General features: G+C 44.2%; 1 long non-coding RNA gene across 1 annotated transcript in view; it reads left to right on the forward strand.

Moving 5' to 3' along the window:
* Window positions 1-1,145: 1,145 nt before the first annotated feature.
* The window catches only part of LOC126515912 (uncharacterized), a 15,113-nt gene continuing 5,283 nt past the window's right edge, over window positions 1,146-10,975 (forward strand). The window contains exons 1-2 of the long non-coding RNA XR_007595947.1: window positions 1,146-2,367; window positions 8,270-8,420. This is a non-coding gene — a long non-coding RNA (uncharacterized lncRNA). The remainder of the gene's footprint in view (window positions 2,368-8,269; window positions 8,421-10,975) is intronic.

Genomic DNA, 10,975 nt, shown 5'->3' on the forward strand with positions numbered 1-10,975 from the left:
TTAAAGATTTATTTATTACGTATACAGTGTTCTGCCTGCATGTATGCTTGCAGGCTTGAGGAGGGCACTAGATCTAATTACAGATAGCTGTGAGCCACCATATGGTTGGTGGGAATTGAACTCAGGACCCCTGGAAGAGCAGCCAGTGCTCTTATTCTCTGAGTTAGGGCATTTTCTTGATTGCTAACTGATAGGTGAGGGCCTACTCTACTTAGAGCGATACCACCCTTAGGCTGGTGGTCCTAGCTCAGTTGTAGAGCATGAGACTCCTAATTTCAGGGTCATGGGTTCCAGCCCCATGCTGGGTGCCAGATATAGCATGAATAATAAAAACCCAGAAACAGAGATACTGGGGTTCAAGTTGAAAGAGCAGAAAAGCAAAGCAGCCAACTACTATAGAGCTCTTACCTCTACAGAATCTTCAGACTGAAAAGAGAGCGAGGTCCTGTCTCCTTCTTCTTTCCTTATATTCCTCTCTAGTGCTGATGTTAAAGGTGTGCACCACCACCACCCAGGCTCTTTGTCTAACTAGTTTGGCTGCTGGGATTAAAGTGTGCGCCACCACTGTATGGCTGACTAGTGTGGCTAGTTTTGCACTGTGATCTTCAGGCAAACTTTATTTATTAAAACACAAACATAATATCACTATAGTATACGAAAGGAGGAGGAGCAAATATGAGAACAAGTCAGTAAGCAGCACCTGTCATGGCTTCTGTTTTGTCTCTTGCTTCCTTCCAGGTTGCTGTCTTGAATTTCTTGTCCCCCACCTCCCTTCAGCCTGGACTGCAGCTGTAAGCTGAACCACACCCTTTCCTCTCCGAGTTGTTTTTGGTTATAGTGTTTATTACAGCAATAGAAAGCAAACTAAGACAGAGAGTCACAGTGTTTGGAGCTGTCCACATTTGCTGTGCCTGTGTTCTAGGCCAGAGGCCCTCTCCCTTGCCTCACCTACGCCTCCTCACAGTCTTGGGAGGGAGATAGAAATACCAGTGTCATTTTGCAGATGTGAAACCAGAATTTTCTTTTCTTTTTCCTTTTTTTCTTTCAGTCTTTGAAGCCAAGCAGTGAAGGTGATTGGTAAGTGGAGGAGCAGTTTTGGCTGTGGCTCTTTTTAGAGTGGGCTAGTTAGACTCAGATGAAGCTTTGGCTGTAGCCGTTTTTAGAGTGGGCTAGTTAGACTCAGATGAATCTCTTCCTCTGGAATGCCAGTGAGCTCTATTTCCTCTGCAAGCGTTCTCTTCATACCCTTTCCTCTAAAAGATGGAACTTTCCCAGGTGGTCACACCTACTGTCTTTTCGGTTTTTTTTTTTTTGTTTTGTTTTGTTTTGTTTTTCGAGACAGGGTTTCTCTGTAGTCTTTTCATCTTTCTACTTGACGCTTTGGCAATCATTGAGCTCTGTGACTCCTGGCGCCATCTCTGACCCAGTTCTGAAAGGTGCAGTCTCAAAAAACATCCTGAGTTCACGCTTCCTGGGATGTTTCCACTTGGATTCCTAGCTAGTTATTAGAAACTTTGTCCTCTGGGTATGATGTAGCCATTGTGGTCTCAAAATCGGAGCAGCTGTGATTGCCTGCAGGGGGCCATCCCATGACTTGGGCGGGCACACTGCCATTCTCCTGTGGAGAGAAAGGCTCTTGGGAAAGAGCTACATGGCTTCTCATAGGGTGGTACACACAGGGGCTCACGCGGTGAAGGACACGTGAGACAGCCCTTCCTGAGGACATTAAGCAGTTAACAGTTGAGAGGAAGGGAGACTCTGGTGGTGTAGCTACTTGTAAGTTGTCTATGCTCCTTAGTAATCCCCGGCCCATACTCTTGTAAATAAAAGCAATTAAACTCATGGATGGACCAAGCTGGACTTGGGTGCAATCATCTCTTTTTTTCTCTTTTTTGATTCCCTATCTGGGTGGACTAGGCCTTGGTTTACGTCTCTCTAGGGAAAGTTAATACCTTGTCCCTCATGTTCAGCTTTTCCATCATTGTGCTCTGAAGAAAGAGTCTTCTGCACACTTGAACTCTGCTATCGATGGTCATCACTGGCTGGTTCTTAAGCTGTAGCACTAAGGTTGGTTTTGCCATTTCTCATCTTCTTTGACTTCAGCCAAGCAATGCAATTGATCTTTTCAGACTGTTTGCGCAACCATTTCTTCTAAATTCTCTGGCCTCCTGAACCCTTCAGTCCAGGAATCTTTCTGAATTCCTTCCTTCTCCAGCTTTGAGTCCGTGGCGCTTGAAATCTGCCACCGTTTCCCATTGTCCCTGGTTCCTCCTCTTTCCGTCATTCCTATTTGCATAACTTGGCGCTAGACTCCGCTGTGGCACGCTGGGAGGCTGAGTGGTTTGGGAACAACTGCAGGGAAGGAAGGTAAGGTTGACAAGATTCTTTCCCAGCTGTCACTGGGGTCCTAAGACCAATACCGTCACACTCCGGGGCAAAGCGGAGCCTGGAATCTATCCATGGCGCTTAAAGAGAAGAATCAGAACAGCTCCGGGATCCTCACCTGCGCTTCCCCCTTAGAGCTCTTCCTGTCTGCCTCTCACGTGGGAGAGCATCGCACAGAGATGAACAGGGCTCTTTAAGTGCAGGGGACACAGGCAGCATCTGACTCATGCCTAGAGGACAAGGTGCATGAGGTACTGCTAGGCGGAGACAGCTGACCTTTAGTCGGACCAGAACGGCACGTCCCCTGCCGGAGGAAATACAAAACTCAGAGGACCAGTGCAAGTCAGGATTGTAAGGGAAGAGCCCTGACCGGTTCTTCTGACCGCAGGTGAAGGGTTAGTGGCAGAAGGAGTCGGAGGTATCACTGAATGGAGGAGGAGAAGCAGACAGGGATGACAGAGGGCCGCTTCAGGGGAGATCCTGCTTGAACAATGAAATTCCGGTGGGAGGGGCCGCGCTGTAGAGACTCCGAGGAGGCTGTAGGTCAGAGGTTCTCAACCTGTGGATCGCAACCCCTCTGGGGTTGAATGACCCTTTCACAGGGTTCAGCTTAAGGCCATTGGGAAACACAGATAATGTACATTCTGATCCCTAACAGTAGCAAAATTATAGTTATGAAGTAGTAACGAAAATAATTTTATGGTTGGGGTCACCACAACGTGAGGGACTGTATGAAAGGGTCACAGCGTTAGGAAATCTGGGAACCACGGCTGTAGGTGCTGGCTGAGAAAATAACCTCAGCCCGATGTCTCAGTGGGAAGCAGAGGGCAGTTCCACCAGCACCTCTGTATGCCACCCTGTATGACTTTTCCTCCCCTTCTACCCCTGTCTTGCTTCCATCTACCACCTACCCTGGCAGGAGAGTAGCAGAGGGTTGGAACTGGGGTGACAGGGAGTGGCTAGAATAGGAGGCTGAGCTGAGCATCTCATTCCCAGCTGGAGCTCCTTTAGTCTAAACTGAGCACACCCAAGCTTGCAATGCAGTTTGAAGCTTAATTATTATAGTTCTAGGCACATTAATATATAAACAAGGGCTGTAATCTGGGGATGAAGTAACCAGAGAACATTTTATAGTCTTAGAGGATCAATTTTTTTGCCTGGAAGGAAGAAAAGAGCTAAAGGAAAAAAAAAATTCAGATGGGTAGGCTTCACAGAGAGAGCTTGCTGGGATGTATGAGGTCGGTGGTCCCATCCCCAGCCTACAAAAAACAAACCAAAAACCAACAAACAAAACATCCAACATCAAAACCCCAATGGCAAATTGGAGGTGAAGCGTACATTGATTGCATCCTCTTTGAGTCTAGGGAGAAGACTATCCTGGGATGATGGGTTCTTAGTATCACTGAGAGCGTAGATCATCTCAATCCATAGCTAGGTCTCAACTTTTAAGCCGTGACAATGATAACTCTTTTTGTTCTACGAAGGTTTCTTGATATTAACATTGCTTCTTACTTTCTGATGAGCTTGCCCTAGTATTCACAGATCACATCAACTCCACCCAATAAGACACCCTCTGTGTCTTCTAAATGACCAAACAGAGTTTAGAACTCTACTTAAGATATCCGTTGTGAATTAACATATATGTAATTCAGTATGTAATGGGTAGCTTCACTATTTGAAAAGACTCTAATCTGGGAAGGAGAGATGCCTTAGAGTTTAAGAGTGTGCTTGCTACTTTCCCAGAGGACCAGAGTGTGGCTTTCAGCACCCATATTGAGCGTTTGATAGAGCCTATAACTTCAGTTCCAGGAGATCCAACAGTCTCTTTCAGCCTCTGAAAACACGGCAGACATGTGTACATGCTAATTCAATCCCCCTTAACACACACATGCCCATAAAAATTCTTTAAAAACTATTTAAGGGTCCCTCTATGTAACAGAGAAAGAAAAAAAAACTATTTAAGGGAGAGTAAATTCAAGATTAAGTGCCCTGGCTGCCCACCAGGGTTCAATTTCTGGTGCCCACATGACAGCTAACAACTGTCTATAACTCCAGCTCCGGGGGATCTGATCCTCTCTTTGGGTCTCCACAGGTACCAGGCATGAACGCGATGCACAGATAAAGTGCAGGCAAAACACCCATGCACATAAAATAAAAATAAATTAATCTTTAAGAAAGTAAAAAGAAAAATTAGAATTAGTGTATTCTAGGCAGATGGACTTAGTTTTTTCAGTTGTGTGCAAAGGTTTTTAGTGTATCACCTTGTTTTTAATACTGCCTTGATTACCATCTCGTTTTCAGACGTTGTGAAACTAAACTTACAGCTTGAATTGAATTTGGGTTACTTATTCTATTCATATTGAAATCCATGAGCAAATCTAAAGTCAAATTTCAATTTATATATATATATTGCATTCTGTAAACTGTGTCCACAAGACAACCATTTCTATGGTAAGTGTTACACAATATTTGAAGTGGGGCCTTTCATGTCTTTGCTGTTCCCCTGAGAGAGCCTTGCTAGTCTCGTTTCTCTTATTCCATCTAATTACAGATTCATTTTAAAAAAACAGTCAGGAGCAAGTATACCCTGAGCATCTAAAAATGTTACATTTAATGTATCTAATGAGTTTTTAATTCCACGATAACTAACAAAAATAATTGAAAAACGGAATTGCTAATGGAGGCATGCTTCCCCATAAAAGTAATTCACATTATCATAAAAGGACCCTAAGTTCATTATGGAAAATTTGAAAATTGCAGGAAAGCATAAAGAATAAAATAAAATTCCGACATAATCACCCTGCCGTTTCCATTCCATTCTTGAGCTTTTCCAGCCTTTTCCATTTCCAAAGCCAGAGAAATAATGTGTGTGTTTCATTTCATCCCGCTAGTTACCACCTTTTATTTAATCTTTGCTCACCAAAAGTCATCAACCATCTAGTTTGTATGACCGAATTGAACTCCATCATTCTATAATATCTTATAACTTGCTATAGTATGTGATTCATTTGATCTTATAATGCATAGTCTTGCTCTTATAATTTAGCCATCTTCAATAGGATTTCTATTAAAAATACAGAATTTTAGCTGAACGTGGTCACTCATGCCTGTAACCCTAGTACTTGAAAAGCTGAGGCAGAAGGATCATGAATTTCAGGTCAGTCTGGGCTCCGTGGAAAAATTGTATCTCAAAAAATCCTAACCAACCAAGCAAATCTGGAATAATCTAGATGCGTTTTTATCCCATTATCAATACTATTAACTTAAATTTTTGCTACATTGCATTTTCTTCATAATCTATAAAGAATTACATTACAATTTTTTTTTTTTTTTTTTTTTTTTGGTTTTTCGAGATAGGGTTTCTCTGTGGTTTTGGAGCCTGTCCTGGAACTAGCTCTTGTAGACCAGTCTGGTCTCAAACTCACAGAGATCTGCCTGCCTCTGCCTCCCAAGTGCTGGGATTAAAGGCGTGCACCACCATAGCCCGGCTTACATTACAATTTTAAATTTGGGAAAAAAAAACATTAGAGGCCACCCAACTCTCCAGGTATCTCTGGCGTCTCCTGCCATCCTCTCTTGCCACCACTCAGTTGCTTTTCTTACCACTTGCCAGGCGGCTTTTACTCTTCCCCTTTCCTCCACTGTCAACTTGTTTCTGCGGGATTTTTTCTTCTAAACGCTCATTACAGAATAGTCAGGCATCCTCCAGAAGGCTTGCGGCACTTCTCTTTCCTAGCACGTAACTGCGGTCCCATCCGCCGGGATACATACACCCTGCTTGTCACAGTGAGATAGAAAGCCAAGATGCCAGGCTTCAAATCTCCTCCGTTAGCTGTGGAGCTGTGGTCTGTTTTAAATTGGCAAAGCCTGTGTGATGAACACTCTCTGGCTGAAAACAGACCTGCAGGGAACGCCAAACCCCGAGCAAAGATTTGCTTAGTAAGAATGAATTCAGAACAAGAGGTTTGGGACTCAAATTCCAGAATGTTCAGCAATACAAGCCGAGGCAGCCCAGGATTTGGGTGGGATTACAGTCTCTAGAAGGTGCCACCCGTATTCACCGTATTCACAGACACACCCAGAGGTCTGTTCTACTAGGTGATTCCAATAGTTTTAAGAGTGTATCCAGGCCGGGCAGTGGGGGCGCACGACTTTGATCCCAGCACTCGGGAGGCAGAGGAAGGTGGATCTCTGTGAGTTCGAGACCAGCCTGGTCTACAGAGCTAGTGCCAGGACAGGCTCCAAAGCCACAGAAAAACCCTGTCTCGAAAAAAAAAAAAAAAAAAAAAAAAAAAAAAAAAAAGAGAGTGTATCCATCATCTCTCAGAGACAAATCAACATGTCTGTAAGAAGTCAAGGGTTCCCATTGTGGCAGCCTCTATACTCATTTCTTCGGTGTTTGTGTTCCCGTGTGCACATGAGTGTGCATGCAATGGATGTGCAGGTACCAAGGGAGGCAGAGAAAATGTCAGATGCCCTAGATTTTAAGTTACAAACAGTTGTGAGCTGCCTGATATGGCGTCTGGGTTCCAAACTCAGGTCCCCTGGAAAAGCAGCAAGGGCTCTTAACCTCAGAGCCATCTCTGCAGCGCATCTCACTCCATCTCGATGGCATTTCCATCTAAGGCTTTCCTTTTGTGTCCTAGGGTTGCATCCTTAGAATCTGCTGGTCTTTCCAAAGGGATGGGCATGACTCGTCAATTGTGGGTTTCACGGTCTTGCCTCAAAATTACTTCTATTCATTCATGTTTACCAATTACTACTTCAAGGGCTTTTAAAAGCAGCTTCTCAATTAAGTCCACTAAAGAAGAGCTTTCCCAGGTAATCTGCTTCATTCTTTTCCTGGACGTTGTTGCATCTGAAGGGAGGGACCACACTGGTCCCCAGGCGCCTATGAGCTCACTGATGGGGCTTTCCAAACAGCTCAGCATGAGCACCAGCTGTTGGGTCTCAGGGCAAGACAGCTGCAAGGAGGACCACTGTGCAACACCAGCAACACTGGTGAGCAGATGGGACAGGAATTTTGACGCACCTATGAGCAGGGCTGAAGACACCGAATCAACACCTGCCACAAAGAGAGGAAAAGCCTCGGCTTGCACGAAGTCACTAAAATGCTGGGCCTCTTTGTCATTGCAGCAAATTCTAGCTGTACTTTGGTGGAAAAAGTCCTCTGTTTATTTTTAACTCTTCGGCTTTCCCACTATGGCTTCGGCTTTATATTTATTCCCTAATCAAATGAATTTCAATCTAGCAGACCAAACATGCTCTGCGCTCGGCTCTCAGTTCCTAGCTATTTTAGGACGTCTCTAGTGCGCAGAAGAACCTCAATTTGAATGTTTTGCAAAGTCTCGCAGTTGACTTCAAATAAACTCAGCATCTTCTTTCTGTCAGTCGCTTCCTTAATGGCCTTCCCTTAAAAAACATCGCAGTCTCCCATTCGCCTAGCATTTGAATTAGGAGGTGTTCACATTTCCTCCTCTTGGGGGCAGTCTTTTGAATTGGCAAGGTTCAAAAAGCAGACAGCCCAAGTCCACATTATGGAAGCAGGATGTGCCTGCATTCCTAAGACTTCCCATGCCCAGGGATAGGGTCCAGGTAGCTCTACTGGTTTGGAACTCCAGAGATCTGCCTGCCTCTGTCTCCTGAGGGCTGGAATCAAGATATTTGCCACCATGTCCAGCGTCCTAGGAATCTTCTCGCCTAAATCCTGCTGAGCTTTGAAGAAATGGGTCCTCATTTTTCCTTTCAGACAGGTTGGATTGACTTTCCTTTTACCTAGGTTTGTAGAAAGCAAGAAATGATTGTCTTCAGTCAGCCACCTAAAAAATTTTTTTCCTTTTTTTCTTCCTTCTCCCCCTCTTCTGACTCCCTATTCTCTTAAAAGGTATTTGTAATAATTGGCTTGCTTCATGCTCCACAAGCTGCAATGGATTTTCTGTACAGAATCTTCTTGCCTCTCTTACACTGCTGTTGAAGGGAAGGCTTCCAGTCCCTAAATTCAGTCAAGAAAGGGAAGTCAAGACGGACGCTGCAAGGTATTTACAGATCCCTGGTCTCTGAACCTAGTGACTGCCCACGCTTCATTACTTGTGTCAGTGGACATACTTTATGTCAATTGGAGTTCTGGAAAACTGCCTTTCCAAGCGTCACCCTGCCATGTACTTAATCATCAACCCAAGCTCTTGGTTCAACTGTTCCTCCAACCACTGGTCCAGAAAAGGAGTGTGAAAATCAGTTTCTAGTTACGCTTTTAGTAAGACTTACGATTTGTATTTGGGGCTGGGTGCTACAGTTCCTGTTTCAATGTCAATCAAAAGAGAAGAGCGATTGAGCCAAGCACGATCCAAAGAACAAAGGGTCCTGGTCATGGTCCAAGGTGCTCCTTTCCTTTGCTAAGGCAATTTGGGTATCACTTTAGGCTGAGAGCCAAGAACATTTCTTGCATTGCTGTAGCCTGTAGATATGCTATACTTAAAGAAACAGCACCTTTGATATAAAAGGAGCCCATATGGACAATCGGAACTATAGAGCCACACATTTGGGGTTACAGAGAGAGAGGATTGAGTGAGAATAAGTCAGGGTCAGCTGTTAGGGTTGCTGTTAATAGTACCATTCTTTTTTCTATACTTTTCTTTTTTGAGATAGGGTTTCTCTGTGTAACAGCCCTAGCTGTCCTGGGAACTAATTCTTGTAGACTAAGCTGGCCTTGAACTCACAGAGATCCATCTGCATCTGCCTCCCAAGTGCCAGGATTAAAGATGTGCTTTGAGCAACCACCCACCTGGCAATGGTACCATTCTTATCCCCAGGTTTTTGAGACTGGCTTTCTCTTTGTTGTTTGTAATTTTGAGTCTAAATGACAGTATTTAATTTTTTTTTTCTTTTTTTTGATTTTTGAGACAGGGTTTCTCCTTAGCTTTTTGGTTCCTGTCCTGGAACTAGTTCTTGTAGACCATGCTGGCCTCGAACTCCCAGAGATCTGCCTGCCTCTGCCTCCCGGTGCTGGGATTAAAGGCGTGCGCCACCACCGCCCGGCAATGACAGTATTTCTAAGATCTCGTGATGTGCAAATCTGTGGGGAATTATCTTGATTGCGTTGAGGTAGGAAGACCTGTCCACTGTGAGTGGAACCATTCCTTAGGCAAGGGACCCTGGACTACGTGAATGAGAGAGAGGAGCAGAGTAGTAAGCATGCCTTTGTTACTCTCTGCTCCTTGACCGTGGTTGTGATGGGGACAGCTGCTTCCAGCTCCTGCCAACTTGAACTCTTTGCCACAACGGACTGCACCATTTGTGCCAAAAAAAAAAAACCCTCCTTTCCCTGCAAGCTGCTTTTACCACACAACCAAAACAAATAAATCCGAACCTGCACGAAGATGGAGGCAGAGTTGGGCGTAAGTGATGTGCCACGTTGTCTCTCGGCTTACTTAAGGTTCACTTCTCCCTCTGCTGTGCCTGGTGGTCCCTAGTTCAGAAGATCTCTGTGCTAACGTCGTCCAGGGGTAGGAAGGGCTGGAGAGAACCCTAGAGGGTCCTCACTACTTAGGAAAGCTTCCAATCAACTGTCCTATGCTCAACTCCAGCCAGCCTCCTAGGTTTAGAGGGTCCTGTCACCCCCCAGTTCCTGTGGCTTCTGATGCTGCTTTGAATGAGACAGTCCTACACAGAATCACATGTTTGAATGTTGGCCCCCAGTTGGTGGTGTTATTTGGTGAGGTTGTGGGATCAGTAAGAGGCAGAGTCTTACTGGAGGAAGAGTTCATAGGTTTGCCCCACATTTCCAGTTCCTTCTTTCTACTTTGGTTTGCTGTTGAAGATACGATCTCCCAGCTCCCTGTTGTGGCTATCTGCCACCCTGCTTTCCATGCCATTATGGACTTTCTGTCTGAAATTTTAAGCCACAGTAAACCTTTTTCTTTCGTAAGTTGTTTTCATTTATGGTATTTTATCATAGCAACTGAAAAATAACTAATAAACTTGTTGGAGGGCCAGCCTCAACAAAAATACCTTTCTTCCAGAGTGGAGGTGTGGGGATTTAGAAAGATAGTAAATATGAAGACACCAAAGAAAATAATAAAATGCAGAAACATTAAGATAGTATCAGGAGAGAATTTCAGTGAGTACTGAAAATTCTCCTGTTCCCCTGTGTTTAATTTCCCACAGTTTAATATACTCCTGACTTCAAGTTAGGAGTAGAACAAAAGGACTGTATTATCAAACAAATGGATAGCCAGGAGGTGGCACCTTTAATCCCAGCACTCAGGAGGCAGAGGCAGGCCTCTGTGAGTTCGAGGCCAGCCTGGTCTACAGAGATAGTTCCAAGACAGCCTCCAAAGCTACAGGGAAACCCTGTCTCAAAAACCAAAAATAAATAAATAAAAGAAAGAAAGAATAGTACTCTAATATGTATATATTCCATACATTCTTTATCCATTCTTCCATTGAAGGGCATCTAGGTTGTTTCCAGGTTCTGGCTATTACAAACAATGCTGCTAGGAACATAGTTGAGCATATACTTTTGTTGTATACATATTAGAGTACTACTCAGCAGTAAAAAAACAAGGACTTCTTGAAGTTTGCATGCAAATGG

The sequence above is a fragment of the Alexandromys fortis genome, unplaced genomic scaffold (assembly GCF_014885135.2).
Source record: "Alexandromys fortis isolate MF-2015 unplaced genomic scaffold, M_Fortis_MF-2015_v1.1 scaffold_18, whole genome shotgun sequence".
NCBI classification, from domain to species: domain Eukaryota; kingdom Metazoa; phylum Chordata; class Mammalia; order Rodentia; family Cricetidae; genus Alexandromys; species Alexandromys fortis.